General features: G+C 39.9%; 1 protein-coding gene across 3 annotated transcripts in view; it reads left to right on the forward strand.

Moving 5' to 3' along the window:
• The window catches only part of FCSK (fucose kinase), a 115,067-nt gene that overhangs the window by 67,738 nt on the left and 31,041 nt on the right, over positions 1-16,288 (forward strand). The gene's annotated exons all lie outside the window — the stretch shown is intronic.

Consider the following 16,288-nt stretch of genomic DNA (forward strand, 5'->3'; position numbering starts at 1 on the left):
GAATGTCCAGTATGGTGCACCTTTGAAAGGAATGTACGATAAAATGTAACTTTTAATAAAGGATGCTTTTAAAAGATTGCGAACATAAAAACACACTAACACACAGATAAATACAAATAGTGATTTAAAAGAGGAAGAATTCCTCATGCAGTGTGCCCCGGATTTGTAATACAAATGACAATTGGAAATTTTTATTATAGATGTCTCCTGGTGTGTATGCACCACGGAGAACCCCACTTAGAGGTTTGCTGTTAAATTCAAGAACAGTTGTACTTCATGTGTAACCCTGAAAATGAGATCTACCATGAGATCGGGTTCACATGTATCGACTTCGTGTGTACTGAAGGGAGATTGACTACTAAGTCCTATTATTCGTGTGATACGAAATCCCTGTCAGCGCAACCGTTGTATCAATCACTGGTATAGATCGATTGACTTGATATTTACACAGTTTTCAAAGAAAAAAATAGCAATAAGTGCGCACAAGAATTGAGGTGCAGCTTAAGACTGTATACAAAAAAGTGACATCCAAACCACTTTGAAATGCATAGAATAGGAAAAGTGAGTATACAATCAATAAAGCGCTCTCCAATATCACCATGTGAAAAACACACATAAATAAAAGAACAATGATACTGTCCCTTTAAGAAGTCTCCTCAATTTTCAGGTCGACATATGTAATCTGTATAAAGAGACTTGGCTTTTTATGCAGCCATTTGAGCAAGCATTTGGCCAAGGAAAAAACACCACAATTTAAGTGCAGACTGTAGATACAGATTTTGAGTAGGAATGTAATACAGATGGGCACTCACAAGCAGGCTGTTAGTTTAAAGCATTCAAGATATCCCTCTGGCAAAACAGCAGCTCTTCTTTCAGAAGTGGGGGGAGATCAGAAAGAGAACAAAGCGATAGTGCAGATCAATTTGATAAAAAGCACCTTTTAATCAATGATAAAACTCACATAAGAAGACAAAGTAAAAACATGTAGTGGTATCCCCAAAGGCAAAAGCTGGAACCAGGAGCCGTTGATCTGTCCCTGAAGGTGATGGTATTCACTGACCCTCCGGAAGGGTCAGGCTCAGGAAACGGACAGGAGCATCCAGGTAGTTCAGCAATGAGGGTCCACAGGTCCTAGTTAGCGCCAAACGCGTTTCGGTATTCACCTTTTTCAATGGCATAACTAGGATGCGTCCACATGCGCATATTTATGCGCCATGCAATTTCTGTTCATCTGCGGCACCTGCCGCCGTTCGAGCATGCGCATTCCGTTTTCCAAGATGGCGGTGCGTTCCAAATACCCGGAAGTTCCGGGTTTTTGCGTTCCACCCATTCTAAAGTGCTTGGTATAGTGCACTGAGCCATCTAGGTATAGAATGTGAAGGATCAGAAGCATGCCAAACGTAAATACATCAAATAACAATACAAATCTGTGGATCTTGGTACTAATAAATAAGGATTAATCACCTAAAAAATGAATAATATAAAAATCAATTTATATTAAAAACATAATAAAATTCTTAATAAAAAGAACTTTATTTATTTTAATCCAATGTATTAAAATATTAAAAATTATGTATATTCAAATAGTATACAAGAACCACAAAAATGTTTACAGGGATATTCATAGTAGGGCATATGCATCTCTGGGAGCACCAATGTTTATATAGCATCCCTGCTACCCAGGTCACACATGCCCATCTTGCACAGCATATATTAGAAGAAGTGCACAACAAAGAAAGAACAAGAAAGGGAAGAGTACAACGAGTGATATTTGATATATAAAACCAGTAAAATACAGAGGATCACGTAAGAAAGTGCTTAAGCTCGAAATCACCATTGAGCCCCTTTGGAACAAGAGTGCCCAAACGGTGAATCCACCTCATTTCATTTTGCGCGAGTCTTTTTTCGATATCTCTGGTTTTCCACTTGGGTGTAATCTGCTGGATACCCCAGAAGTTGATAATATTGATTTCTTTGGACTCGTGGTGGGTTTTAAAATGCGCTGGTACTGTATGGGTCAATAACCCCTTCCTTATATTATAGACATGTTCCGCCATACGTACTTTTAGTTGTCTAGATGTTCTTCCCACATAGAACATCCCACATGCACATTCCAACACATATATAATGTTTTTAGAGTGACATGTTATAAAATTGCAAATCTTATAGTCCTTCCCATTAACATTAAAGTGCGTAAGTTTTCTCTCTTTACTTTTTACCGTCTTGCACATTAGACATGAGCCACAGCGGTGAAATCCGTTTGTGCGCTCGCTATGTCTGATTTCAACTTCTGTATTACTGCGTACAAGATGGTTTTTTAGAGAAGGTGCTCTGCGATAAATAAAAGATGGTTGAGGGGGTATGATCTCTGTTAAAATTGGATCTTGCCTCAAAAGTTTCCAATTGCTTCTAAAAACTTGTTCTATCTGTTTATGCATCCCCGTGAATTGGGAGATAAAAGATAGTTGATGCTTATTGTTACCAACATTGGATTTTACTTTTTCGCATAAGAGGCTTTGCCTATCAATATTTTCAATCCTCTCTTTAGCTTTGTCCAGTGTGATGTCACTATATCCTCTTGCAGATAGTCTGTCAGATACTTCTTTGATTTGTTGACTACAAACAGTACTATCTGTGCAATTCCTTTTTATTCTTGAGAATTGGCTAAAGGGAATAGAGTCCAGCCAATTTTTATGATGTTGGCTGGACCTCTCGATATAGCTATTCGAGTCTGTTTCCTTACGGTAAGTTTTGGTTTTTAATTTACCTTCATCTATATACAGATTTAAATCAAGAAAAGTGACTGATGCTTGACTGGTCGTAAAAGTTAGTTTGATGGCAAATTGATTGACATTTAACATTTCACAAAAGACTTTTAAAACGTCAAGGTCCCCTCTCCATATAAATAACACATCATCTATAAAACGATGCCAGGACACCAGGTTTGCCACCAGCCCACCAGAAGGCCAGATGGTTGACTCCTCCCAGTACGCCATAAAAAGATTGGCGTAACTGGGGGCAAACCTGGTGCCCATAGCAGTACCAATGCACTGTACATAAAAACATCCCTCATGATAAAAATAATTGTTGGTTAAAATGAATAGTATACTCTCTAAAATAAAAGATTTAACATTTTCATTTAAGGTGCATTTATTTAAAAAGAAGGACACTGCTTCTATGCCCTTTTCTTTAGTTATAATTGTATACAGGGTGCTGACATCTGCACTACATAAAAAGTCATTTTCTTTCCATTGATAGCTTTCCAATTTGCGTAGCACATCTCCTGTATCTTTGATATAGGCCTTAGTCTGTTTAACGATTGGCTGTAGATAGGAGTCGATTACTGCAGATAAATTGCTTGTAATGCTATTGCATCCTGCAATTATTGGTCTACCAGGGGGGTGGAGTGGATCCTTATGCACTTTTGGTAGAGTATAGATGGAAGGTATTGAGGGTTCTTTTATATTTATGAAATCAAATTCATTTTTGTTTATCACTTGATTATTCATTGCTTTTGTTGTTAGTTCCATCAAACCTTTCATTATTCTGTCTGTGGGATCACATTTCATTTTTTTATATGTCTCTCCATTTCTTAATTGTCCATCTATCTCTTTTAAGTACATGTCACGATTCATAAGGACCACCCCACCCCCCTTGTCAGCAGGTTTTATAATTGTGGACTTATCATCCTTCATTTTCTTCAGGGTTTCAAAATCTGTTTTATTAAGGTTTAGTTTACTTTTGAAACCAGCCCCTTTCTTTATAATTTTATCGACCTCCTCGCAAACAACTTTATTAAAGCAGTCGAGAAAGCTGCCTCTGAAGTGTGTAGGATAAAACGTGGAAGGGTTTTTAAAAACAGTTAATGTGGGATCAAATTCAGGATTTTCTCCTGATTCTTTATTATGAAAAAAACGTTTTATAGTCAACTTCCTGATGTATTTCTGAATATCTATAAATAAGTCAAAGGAGTTGGGTTTTACTGATGGGGAGAATTTAAGGCCTTTTTTCAAAATATTGATCTCTGTGGGTGTTAGATCTCTCCCAGTTAAGTTAAATATTTTGCCTTCATTTTCCTTATTTTCAGGAATTTCAGGATTTTTCTTTTTAGTTGGTTTGGGCTTAGTGAATTTTCTTTTTTTCCCCGCCCTTTTTCCCCTTCTAGTTCTAATAGATTTGGGGTTTAGAATTTGTTCCTGCCTGGAGTTTTGTTGCCCCACTGTAAAAAAGACGGCCTATCAATATCATGATGATCATAATTTCTCTCCAACGGTAAATATCGGTTGAAGGTATTGATTCTTTGTGGCGTTGTATTTTGTTCCTTAAGTCTATTTGCAAACCGCGGGGTATTCCACTCCTGTTGGTTTCTCTCGTAATTATTACGATTGAACCTTCTATTGGGGTATTGGTTGTAAACTCTCCCCATTTGAGGTGTAGGTCTCTCATTTTCCCAATACTTATTTCTACCTCTTTCAGTTCCATAATTTGTTTTATTTGGGAAATATTGGTTGTTAACAGTATTTCGGTTTTTTGAGGGATTCCTATTTTTATTTGAGTTTTTATTTTTTTTTAATTTTTTTTTTTTTATTCCTCCAAATAGGGGTCTGATCTTTTAGTTTGGGAGTTTTGGGTGGAATGGTTTCACTTATCTGTGAATTTGGTATTAAATTTTGTGTTTGCAAGAGGTTAAGGTCCCTTTGATATTTTTTGGATTTACGTACTCTTAACTCCTTTGTACTTTTCTCTATAGCATTCATAAGGTTTTTTTCATGTTCTGAAAAATCTTCTAGATTTTTGAAAGGATGGATAGTTTCTGAGAGAGTCTTTATCTCATTACTAAGATCTTTCATATTTTTAGTTCTTTCTTTTATGATCAAATTAATCAGGGAAACTGAACAATCATTTAGAATGTTATCCCATTCTTTAACAAAATTATCCTCAGCAGACTGAAAGGAGGGTGGTTTTATTATTTTTAGGCCCTTAGGTATGATTTTTGCGGATAAGTATTGTTCCATTGTGGCCACTTCCCACCATAGGCGGTTTTCTTTGATCATTACATTCTCTAATTTTTTAAAAACACTCTTTAGATTTTCATCACTTATAATAATTTCATCCTTATCCGAAGAAAAAGTCCCTTTTAACAAGGAATTCCTTGTTTCCCGGAAGTTAAACATGGCTGCAGCACTTTATACTATAAATGGATGTAGAATACAAACAGTTTTCAAAGAAAAAAATAGCAATAAGTGCGCACAAGAATTGAGGTGCAGCTTAAGACTGTATACAAAAAAGTGACATCCAAACCACTTTGAAATGCATAGAATAGGAAAAGTGAGTATACAATCAATAAAGCGCTCTCCAATATCACCATGTGAAAAACACACATAAATAAAAGAACAATGATACTGTCCCTTTAAGAAGTCTCCTCAATTTTCAGGTCGACATATGTAATCTGTATAAAGAGACTTGGCTTTTTATGCAGCCATTTGAGCAAGCATTTGGCCAAGGAAAAAACACCACAATTTAAGTGCAGACTGTAGATACAGATTTTGAGTAGGAATGTAATACAGATGGGCACTCACAAGCAGGCTGTTAGTTTAAAGCATTCAAGATATCCCTCTGGCAAAACAGCAGCTCTTCTTTCAGAAGTGGGGGGAGATCAGAAAGAGAACAAAGCGATAGTGCAGATCAATTTGATAAAAAGCACCTTTTAATCAATGATAAAACTCACATAAGAAGACAAAGTAAAAACATGTAGTGGTATCCCCAAAGGCAAAAGCTGGAACCAGGAGCCGTTGATCTGTCCCTGAAGGTGATGGTATTCACTGACCCTCCGGAAGGGTCAGGCTCAGGAAACGGACAGGAGCATCCAGGTAGTTCAGCAATGAGGGTCCACAGGTCCTAGTTAGCGCCAAACGCGTTTCGGTATTCACCTTTTTCAATGGCATAACTAGGATGCGTCCACATGCGCATATTTATGCGCCATGCAATTTCTGTTCATCTGCGGCACCTGCCGCCGTTCGCGCATGCGCATTCCGTTTTCCAAGATGGCGGTGCGTTCCAAATACCCGGAAGTTCCGGGTTTTTGCGTTCCACCCATTCTAAAGTGCTTGGTATAGTGCACTGAGCCATCTAGGTATAGAATGTGAAGGATCAGAAGCATGCCAAACGTAAATACATCAAATAACAATACAAATCTGTGGATCTTGGTACTAATAAATAAGGATTAATCACCTAAAAAATGAATAATATAAAAATCAATTTATATTAAAAACATAATAAAATTCTTAATAAAAAGAACTTTATTTATTTTAATCCAATGTATTAAAATATTAAAAATTATGTATATTCAAATAGTATACAAGAACCACAAAAATGTTTACAGGGATATTCATAGTAGGGCATATGCATCTCTGGGAGCACCAATGTTTATATAGCATCCCTGCTACCCAGGTCACACATGCCCATCTTGCACAGCATATATTAGAAGAAGTGCACAACAAAGAAAGAACAAGAAAGGGAAGAGTACAACGAGTGATATTTGATATATAAAACCAGTAAAATACAGAGGATCACGTAAGAAAGTGCTTAAGCTCGAAATCACCATTGAGCCCCTTTGGAACAAGAGTGCCCAAACGGTGAATCCACCTCATTTCATTTTGCGCGAGTCTTTTTTCGATATCTCTGGTTTTCCACTTGGGTGTAATCTGCTGGATACCCCAGAAGTTGATAATATTGATTTCTTTGGACTCGTGGTGGGTTTTAAAATGCGCTGGTACTGTATGGGTCAATAACCCCTTCCTTATATTATAGACATGTTCCGCCATACGTACTTTTAGTTGTCTAGATGTTCTTCCCACATAGAACATCCCACATGCACATTCCAACACATATATAATGTTTTTAGAGTGACATGTTATAAAATTGCAAATCTTATAGTCCTTCCCATTAACATTAAAGTGCGTAAGTTTTCTCTCTTTACTTTTTACCGTCTTGCACATTAGACATGAGCCACAGCGGTGAAATCCGTTTGTGCGCTCGCTATGTCTGATTTCAACTTCTGTATTACTGCGTACAAGATGGTTTTTTAGAGAAGGTGCTCTGCGATAAATAAAAGATGGTTGAGGGGGTATGATCTCTGTTAAAATTGGATCTTGCCTCAAAAGTTTCCAATTGCTTCTAAAAACTTGTTCTATCTGTTTATGCATCCCCGTGAATTGGGAGATAAAAGATAGTTGATGCTTATTGTTACCAACATTGGATTTTACTTTTTCGCATAAGAGGCTTTGCCTATCAATATTTTCAATCCTCTCTTTAGCTTTGTCCAGTGTGATGTCACTATATCCTCTTGCAGATAGTCTGTCAGATACTTCTTTGATTTGTTGACTACAAACAGTACTATCTGTGCAATTCCTTTTTATTCTTGAGAATTGGCTAAAGGGAATAGAGTCCAGCCAATTTTTATGATGTTGGCTGGACCTCTCGATATAGCTATTCGAGTCTGTTTCCTTACGGTAAGTTTTGGTTTTTAATTTACCTTCATCTATATACAGATTTAAATCAAGAAAAGTGACTGATGCTTGACTGGTCGTAAAAGTTAGTTTGATGGCAAATTGATTGACATTTAACATTTCACAAAAGACTTTTAAAACGTCAAGGTCCCCTCTCCATATAAATAACACATCATCTATAAAACGATGCCAGGACACCAGGTTTGCCACCAGCCCACCAGAAGGCCAGATGGTTGACTCCTCCCAGTACGCCATAAAAAGATTGGCGTAACTGGGGGCAAACCTGGTGCCCATAGCAGTACCAATGCACTGTACATAAAAACATCCCTCATGATAAAAATAATTGTTGGTTAAAATGAATAGTATACTCTCTAAAATAAAAGATTTAACATTTTCATTTAAGGTGCTTTTATTTAAAAAGAAGGACACTGCTTCTATGCCCTTTTCTTTAGTATTTAATATTTAACTTAACTGGGAGAGATCTAACACCCACAGAGATCAATATTTTGAAAAAAGGCCTTAAATTCTCCCCATCAGTAAAACCCAACTCCTTTGACTTATTTATAGATATTCAGAAATACATCAGGAAGTTGACTATAAAACGTTTTTTTCATAATAAAGAATCAGGAGAAAATCCTGAATTTGATCCCACATTAACTGTTTTTAAAAACCCTTCCACGTTTTATCCTACACACTTCAGAGGCAGCTTTCTCGACTGCTTTAATAAAGTTGTTTGCGAGGAGGTCGATAAAATTATAAAGAAAGGGGCTGGTTTCAAAAGTAAACTAAACCTTAATAAAACAGATTTTGAAACCCTGAAGAAAATGAAGGATGATAAGTCCACAATTATAAAACCTGCTGACAAGGGGGGTGGGGTGGTCCTTATGAATCGTGACATGTACTTAAAAGAGATAGATGGACAATTAAGAAATGGAGAGACATATAAAAAAATGAAATGTGATCCCACAGACAGAATAATGAAAGGTTTGATGGAACTAACAACAAAAGCAATGAATAATCAAGTGATAAACAAAAATGAATTTGATTTCATAAATATAAAAGAACCCTCAATACCTTCCATCTATACTCTACCAAAAGTGCATAAGGATCCACTCCACCCCCCTGGTAGACCAATAATTGCAGGATGCAATAGCATTACAAGCAATTTATCTGCAGTAATCGACTCCTATCTACAGCCAATCGTTAAACAGACTAAGGCCTATATCAAAGATACAGGAGATGTGCTACGCAAATTGGAAAGCTATCAATGGAAAGAAAATGACTTTTTATGTAGTGCAGATGTCAGCACCCTGTATACAATTATAACTAAAGAAAAGGGCATAGAAGCAGTGTCCTTCTTTTTAAATAAAAGCACCTTAAATGAAAATGTTAAATCTTTTATTTTAGAGAGTATACTATTCATTTTAACCAACAATTATTTTTATCATGAGGGATGTTTTTATGTACAGTGCATTGGTACTGCTATGGGCACCAGGTTTGCCCCCAGTTACGCCAATCTTTTTATGGCGTACTGGGAGGAGTCAACCATCTGGCCTTCTGGTGGGCTGGTGGCAAACCTGGTGTCCTGGCATCGTTTTATAGATGATGTGTTATTTATATGGAGAGGGGACCTTGACGTTTTAAAAGTCTTTTGTGAAATGTTAAATGTCAATCAATTTGCCATCAAACTAACTTTTACGACCAGTCAAGCATCAGTCACTTTTCTTGATTTAAATCTGTATATAGATGAAGGTAAATTAAAAACCAAAACTTACCGTAAGGAAACAGACTCGAATAGCTATATCGAGAGGTCCAGCCAACATCATAAAAATTGGCTGGACTCTATTCCCTTTAGCCAATTCTCAAGAATAAAAAGGAATTGCACAGATAGTACTGTTTGTAGTCAACAAATCAAAGAAGTATCTGACAGACTATCTGCAAGAGGATATAGTGACATCACACTGGACAAAGCTAAAGAGAGGATTGAAAATATTGATAGGCAAAGCCTCTTATGCGAAAAAGTAAAATCCAATGTTGGTAACAATAAGCATCAACTATCTTTTATCTCCCAATTCACGGGGATGCATAAACAGATAGAACAAGTTTTTAGAAGCAATTGGAAACTTTTGAGGCAAGATCCAATTTTAACAGAGATCATACCCCCTCAACCATCTTTTATTTATCGCAGAGCACCTTCTCTAAAAAACCATCTTGTACGCAGTAATACAGAAGTTGAAATCAGACATAGCGAGCGCACAAACGGATTTCACCGCTGTGGCTCATGTCTAATGTGCAAGACGGTAAAAAGTAAAGAGAGAAAACTTACGCACTTTAATGTTAATGGGAAGGACTATAAGATTTGCAATTTTATAACATGTCACTCTAAAAACATTATATATGTGTTGGAATGTGCATGTGGGATGTTCTATGTGGGAAGAACATCTAGACAACTAAAAGTACGTATGGCGGAACATGTCTATAATATAAGGAAGGGGTTATTGACCCATACAGTACCAGCGCATTTTAAAACGAACCACGAGTCCAAAGAAATCAATATTATCAACTTCTGGGGTATCCAGCAGATTACACCCAAGTGGAAAACCAGAGATATCGAAAAAAGACTCGCGCAAAATGAAATGAGGTGGATTCACCGTTTGGGCACTCTTGTTCCAAAGGGGCTCAATGGTGATTTCGAGCTTAAGCACTTTCTTACGTGATCCTCTGTATTTTACTGGTTTTATATATCAAATATCACTCGTTGTACTCTTCCCTTTCTTGTTCTTTCTTTGTTGTGCACTTCTTCTAATATATGCTGTGCAAGATGGGCATGTGTGACCTGGGTAGCAGGGATGCTATATAAACATTGGTGCTCCCAGAGATGCATATGCCCTACTATGAATATCCCTGTAAACATTTTTGTGGTTCTTGTATACTATTTGAATATACATAATTTTTAATATTTTAATACATTGGATTAAAATAAATAAAGTTCTTTTTATTAAGAATTTTATTATGTTTTTAATATAAATTGATTTTTATATTATTCATTTTTTAGGTGATTAATCCTTATTTATTAGTACCAAGATCCACAGATTTGTATTGTTATTTGATGTATTTACGTTTGGCATGCTTCTGATCCTTCACATTCTATACCTAGATGGCTCAGTGCACTATACCAAGCACTTTAGAATGGGTGGAACGCAAAAACCCGGAACTTCCGGGTATTTGGAACGCACCGCCATCTTGGAAAACGGAATGCGCATGCGCGAACGGCGGCAGGTGCCGCAGATGAACAGAAATTGCATGGCGCATAAATATGCGCATGTGGACGCATCCTAGTTATGCCATTGAAAAAGGTGAATACCGAAACGCGTTTGGCGCTAACTAGGACCTGTGGACCCTCATTGCTGAACTACCTGGATGCTCCTGTCCGTTTCCTGAGCCTGACCCTTCCGGAGGGTCAGTGAATACCATCACCTTCAGGGACAGATCAACGGCTCCTGGTTCCAGCTTTTGCCTTTGGGGATACCACTACATGTTTTTACTTTGTCTTCTTATGTGAGTTTTATCATTGATTAAAAGGTGCTTTTTATCAAATTGATCTGCACTATCGCTTTGTTCTCTTTCTGATCTCCCCCCACTTCTGAAAGAAGAGCTGCTGTTTTGCCAGAGGGATATCTTGAATGCTTTAAACTAACAGCCTGCTTGTGAGTGCCCATCTGTATTACATTCCTACTCAAAATCTGTATCTACAGTCTGCACTTAAATTGTGGTGTTTTTTCCTTGGCCAAATGCTTGCTCAAATGGCTGCATAAAAAGCCAAGTCTCTTTATACAGATTACATATGTCGACCTGAAAATTGAGGAGACTTCTTAAAGGGACAGTATCATTGTTCTTTTATTTATGTGTGTTTTTCACATGGTGATATTGGAGAGCGCTTTATTGATTGTATACTCACTTTTCCTATTGATATTTACACAGACAATAATTCGTAAATGATTGCAACCTTTTGATAACCCTTCTTAGACAATGAGATCCACTGTGGGATCGGGTTCAGGATTTTGCGCTCAAATGGTTTTACAGAGAGGCTTTGAGACTAATACTGGAAATTACTCCCGGTGCAGGGTGTGGAGAGCGTCTCCGTTACCTGCCCTGGTGGCGGTCACCGTAGCCGTGTCTCAAAGAGTCGCCTAATTTCTGTCAGTAAGGCGCATCTGAGGTATGTGCCCTTGCAAGGCCTCAGAAAAATCCGAGTGCTGCTGAAGTCAGGTGACGGCCGTCACAACCTGATCAGTAAGCAGCGGGGTTCCGTCTGCGGCGGAAAACCCGTTAGGCGCAACCAAACATAATCAAAATACAATAGTAAGTGGGGAGGGGGTAGGGGGGACACACTGCGAGCGGTCGGCGCACGCTTCGCAAGAGCTTCGTCTGACGAAGCTGCGTGCGCCGACCGCTCCAAGGCTCCAAGGCATCCTACGACAGATCTGCACATCGCCTGCCAACACTTTCTCCAGGCCAACCAGTTCGCAAACAGACTGAGCAAGGCTTCGACAGAACAGCAGTGGTGCAGCGTCCAGCAGAGCATCCTAACAGTTATGTGGTGCAGTCTGACGATGCCTTGTACGAGCACAACCGCCGGCACCTGCTGAGTACAGCTGAAGAGGACGCTGCACAGCCGGGTCCATCAGTTACTGCCACTGCTGCAACCAATGCTAGTGATGATTCACATCATTTGGACAATCCCATCCCAGAGACCTTAACAGTGGCAGAGCCCTCCCAAACTGTCCAGGACAATCCCATGGGCTCACAGCACACCATCACCAGGTCCGGGCGGGTGTCCAAGCCCAATCCCAAGTTCCAAGACTTTGCCACTTAGTCTTTCCTTCATCTTTGTCTTTATTGTTTTTGAAATTGTTATATCCATGCATGTTGTGTCCTCTCAGTTAAAAGGGGAGATGTAGATGCATCTGATGCATCTTGGTCTTTTTAGTACCCAGGTTATGACATCACTTCCGGACACACGGCTGGCTGGGTCAGTGTTAGCCGGAGCTAGAATAAAGACGTAAAAAAAAGGGGGGTGGGGCACAAAGTGTCCCGTGATGGCGCCTATAAATGGGTGACTTTGCTAGAGCTGCGGTTTCGTAAGTAAGGGTGTCAAGCCCAAACACAATAAATGGAAAGAAAAGGGGTGTGAAACCGCGCTTTTACCTATTGATATGCAACAGTTAGAGGTAAAAATACATTTATTAAAAATACACTTGTTAAAATATACCACATATAAGGATGAATTAAAAAGATGGTACTATTGCTGATAATTAAAATAGAATATATTAGAATATATTCTATTTTAATTATCAGCAATAGTACCATCTTTTTCATTCATCCTTATATGTGGTATATTTCAACAAGTGTATTTTTAATAAATGTATTTTTTTACCTCTAACTGTTGCATATCAATAGGTAAAAGCGCGGTTTCACACCCCTTTTCTTTCCAGAATAAAGACGTACCTGATTGAAGCTGCACAGGTGTCCATGAGTTTCTTGATATTTGAGAGAGTTAGATTTGGGTGGGGTTTTACTTCAAAGTGAGATTGCAGTGTAAAAATAAAGATGTTAGTATTTTCCCTTCACAGAAACAAAATAACTCACCCAAATCTAACTCTCTCTGCACGTTACATCTGCCCCACCTGCAGTGCACATGGTGTTGTCCATCAAAGAAGGAATTTGTCATGAAGAGTGAACCAAAATAACCCCCTATATGAGGGTGTGCACCTACAGGAAAACATTTCTAGCTGTGCATTGGGTGTTTAGTCAGGATGTGATTCTAGCATTATTTTAGCCATTAATCCACTTATCATAATTACACCCACAGATTATTTTACTCAGAAAAGCAAATAGAAGTGCCTGACACGATCGTTTGCTTTTCTGTGTAACAGGGGGAGGTTGGGGTAAAATAACCCATCACTCCAAAAATAACGACAGTGTGCGCATCAAAAATTTAGGGCACGGCTTTGTGGGAAAGGCATGGCGTCGTAATACCAGTGCACATTACGCCACACAGTAGAGCCAATTATACAAATTGCACCAGCTAGAGCCCCTTAAGGGCCCCTTGCACTTGTGAGATTTTGTCAGATTTGACCAAATTCAGGTGGATTGAGTCAATTTATCTGAGAAAATCTGATGTGCCTGTCTGACAAAAACTTATGTGTCTGATGTGTAGGACCCAATGCACAATTCCTTGTCATTGGGTATAACCAAGAGATTGCAAGAGATTGATCCTCCTGCACATAGGATAAATCTCAAGTCAATCAGGTCCAACTTGTTGGACAATAATAGTTGGACAAGTGTAAGGGGGCTGCACCAGATAGAGCCCCATTATGCCACTGACTGTAATGCCCATTACACATTATACCACACACCGTAATGCCCATTACACGTTATGCCACACACTAATGCCTATTACACATTATACCACACACCGTAATGCCAATTACACATTATGCCACACACTAATGCCTATTACACATTATAACACACACTGTAATGCCCCTCACACATTATGCCACACACTGTAATGTCGCTTATGCATAATGCCCCCAACATTTCATAAAGGGAAGAAATGAAGGAATTTTTAAGAAATTTTTAACAAATATAGCTAAAACCCAGGAGATGTTTTCCAGGTGTGCATCCACCCAACACAACCTCTTCTTTCTTCTTGCATTTACACTGTATACATAGGTTGTTTAGGCCTGCACCCGCAGACACAACATTACAATAATAACCTGCAGATTGATCAGCCTTACTAAAAAGGCAGAATAAAGTTGTATGCAGACTCAACTCTCTCTTATTGCGTTATATTATAGCCAAATCATATCGCACTGTGACTCTATGTAACAATCTAATGGAGCCAGTCCCTGCCATGTGTCCTCATGCGCAGTCCCGCTGGCCCTGCATGCATGGCGGCCTTTGCCAGGAGGATTTCCGGGGATGCACTGCTGGTTATGTCTGCAATGGGCTGATGCTATCTGGAGGGGTGGACACAGGAACAAATATAAATATTACGGCGTCACATCCGCCATAATAACCTATCGGTGCTGCTGATATTGGTATCGCAGGTGGGGGATCCGCAGCAGATATTGTATCACACACTCGGGTGTTCATGGTAAATGGGCCCCTAGTTATCTCTGCCTACCGCAGTGGCTATGAGCAGGCAGCAGGGGGATTCTACACTGACTGACTGGGGGTCACTGTGTGCACTCTACATGGATAAAAGGTATAGGAGTCACCCCATATCTGCAGTTGCTGCCACATGAGGAGGAGATGGGGACAGACAGCGCCACCTGCCGGCTGTAGTAAGGAGCTGCCGCTATATACATGGAAGAGAGCGACACCTGCTGGCTGTAGTAAGGATCTGTCGCTATATACATGGAGGAGCGCACCACCTGCCAGCTGTAGTAAGGACCTGTCGCTATATACATGGAGGAGAGTGCCACTTTCCGGCTGTAGTAAGGCTCTGCCGCTATATACATAGAAGAGAGCGCCACCTACCAGCTGTAGTAAAGATCTGCTGCTATAGACATGAAGGAAAGAGAGCGTCACCTGCTGGCTGTAGTAAGGAGCTGCCACTGTAGACATGGAGGGAAGCGAGCGACATCTGACGGCTGTAGTAAGGATCTGCCGCTAAATACATAGAATAGAGCGCCACCTGCCAGCTGTAGTAAGGAGCTGCCGCTATAGACATGGAGGGAAAAGAGCGCCACCTGATGGCTGTAGTAAGGAGCTGCCGCTATAGACATGGAGGGAAGAGAGCGCCACCTGCCGGCTGTAGTAAGGATCTGCCACTATATACATGGAGGAAAGAGAGCGCCACCTGCAGGCTGTAGTAAGGCGCTGCCGCTGTATACATGGAGGAGAGCGCCACCTGCCGGCTGTAGTAAGGATCAGCCTCTATAGACATGGAGGAGAGCGCCACCTGCTGGCTGTAGTAAGGAGCTGCTGTAATAGATATGGAGGGTAGAGAGCACCACGTGCCGGCTGTAGTAAGGAGCTGGCGCTTTATACATGGAGGGAAGAGAGGGACACCTGCCGGCTGTAGTAAGGACCTGCTGCTATAGACATGGAGGGAAGAGAGCACCACCTGCTGGCTTTAGTAAGGATCTGCCACTATAGACATGGAGGGAAGAGAGCGCCACCTGCCAGATGAAGTAAAGATATGTCGCTATATATACATGGAAGGGAAGAGAGCGCCACCTGCCGGCTGTGGTAAGGAGCTGCCACTATAGACATGGAGGAAAGAGAGTGCCCCCTGCTGGCTGTAGTAAGGAGCTGCTGCTATATACATGGAGGGAAGAGAGAGTCACCTGCCGGCTGTAGTAAGGAGTTTCTGATATATACATGGAGCAGAGCGCCACCTGCCGGCTGTAGTAAGGAGCTGGTGCTATATGCATTGAGGAGAGCGCCCCCTGCCGGCTGTAGTAAGGGTTCGATCCCCACCATGGCCCTAACTGTGCAGAGTTTGTATATTCTCCCCGTGCTTGCGTGGGTTTACTCCGGGTACTCCGGTTTCCTCCCACAATCCAAAATTATACAGGTAGGTTAATTGGCTTCCAACAAAATTAACCCTAGTAGAATGTCTGTGTGTGCGTGTACATGTGGTAGGGAATATAGATTGTAAGCGCCACTGGGTCAGCAACTGATGTGAATGTTCAAATATTCTCTGTAAAGTGCTGTGTAATTTGTGTGCGCTATATAAGAAATTGTTAATAAATAAATATACATGG

Source organism: Crinia signifera, chromosome 11, assembly GCF_055691185.1.
Source record: "Crinia signifera chromosome 11, ASM5569118v1, whole genome shotgun sequence".
NCBI lineage: Eukaryota > Metazoa > Chordata > Amphibia > Anura > Myobatrachidae > Crinia > Crinia signifera.